Source organism: Schistocerca piceifrons, chromosome 5 (assembly GCF_021461385.2).
Source record: "Schistocerca piceifrons isolate TAMUIC-IGC-003096 chromosome 5, iqSchPice1.1, whole genome shotgun sequence".
NCBI lineage: Eukaryota > Metazoa > Arthropoda > Insecta > Orthoptera > Acrididae > Schistocerca > Schistocerca piceifrons.
In genome coordinates this window covers 66187542-66188910 of record NC_060142.1, presented here as the reverse complement: position 1 = coordinate 66188910, position 1369 = coordinate 66187542, and positions in this window count along the sequence as shown.

Below are 1369 nucleotides of genomic sequence, written 5' to 3'. Positions count from 1 at the left end.
GCACTATGGGACTTAACATCTGAGGTCATCAGTCCCCTAGAACTTAGAACTAATTAAACCTAACTAACCTAAGGACATCACACACATCCATGCCCGAGGCAGTGCTTACTACCCATCCGTATTAACTTACAGATGGGTCAAATGGCTCTGAGCACTATGGGACTTAACATCTGAGGTCATCAGTCCCCTAGAACTTAGAACTAATTAAACCTAACTAACCTAAGGACATCACACACATCCATGCCCGAGGCAGGATTCGAGCCTGTGACCGTAGCGGTCGCGCGGTACCAGACTGTAGCGCCTAGAACAGCTCGGCCACCCCGGCCGGCTTATTAAATTACATTTTTCTACGTTAAGAGCCAGCTGCCATTCATCATACCAATCAGAAATTTTGTCTAGGTCATCTTTTATCACCTTCCTGTACATCACAGCATCGTTAGTGAACAACCGCAGATTGCTGCACACCGTGTCTGCCAGGTCATTTATGTGTATAGAAAATAGCAACAGTCCTATCACACTTCCCTGGAGCACTCCTGATGTTACCCCTGTCTCCGATGAACACTCGCCATCGAGGACAACATGCTGGGTTCTGTAAATTAAGGACTCTTCGAGCCATTCACATATCTGGGAGCCTAATCCGTATTCATGTACCTTCGTTATCAGTCCGCTGTTGGGTACTGTGTCGAATGCTTTCCGGAAATCTACAAATATAGAAATGCCTGTTGCCCTTCATCCATAGTTCGTAGTAGATCACGTGAGAAAAGGGCAGACTGGGTTTCTCACGAGCGATGCTTCCTAAAGCCGTGCTGATCTGTGGACATGAGCTTTTCGGCCTCTAGTAAATTTGTTGTATTCGAACTCGGAATATCCTCTAGAATTCTGCAGCAAACCGATGTTAAGAACGTTGGTCAGTAATTTTGCGAGTCTGTTATCTTATCCTTCTTATACACTTGAGTCACCTGCGCTTTTTTCCAGTCGCTTGGCACTTTGCGCTGGTCGAGAGATTCCCCGTAAATGGAAACTAAGCAAGAGGCCAATGACGTAGAGTACTCTTTGCAAAACCAAACTGGGATTCCAGCTTGAACTGGCGACTTATTTGTTTTCATCTCTTTCAGTTTTGTCTCTACGCAATGGATACTTAGTACTATATCAACCGTACGGGACTCTGTGCAGTAGTCAAAAGACGGTACGTCTCTACGATTCCTCTGTGTGAAAGATTTCTTAAACGTGGAATTTGAAATTTTGGCCTCCCTTTTGCTATCTTCCACTGGAAAACTAGACTGCTCACTGAGTGAGCCTCAGACCCGCTTAGAGATTTTATATAGGACCACACTCCGTTCCTCGTTTATTCTTTTCAATAGTTCTTCAT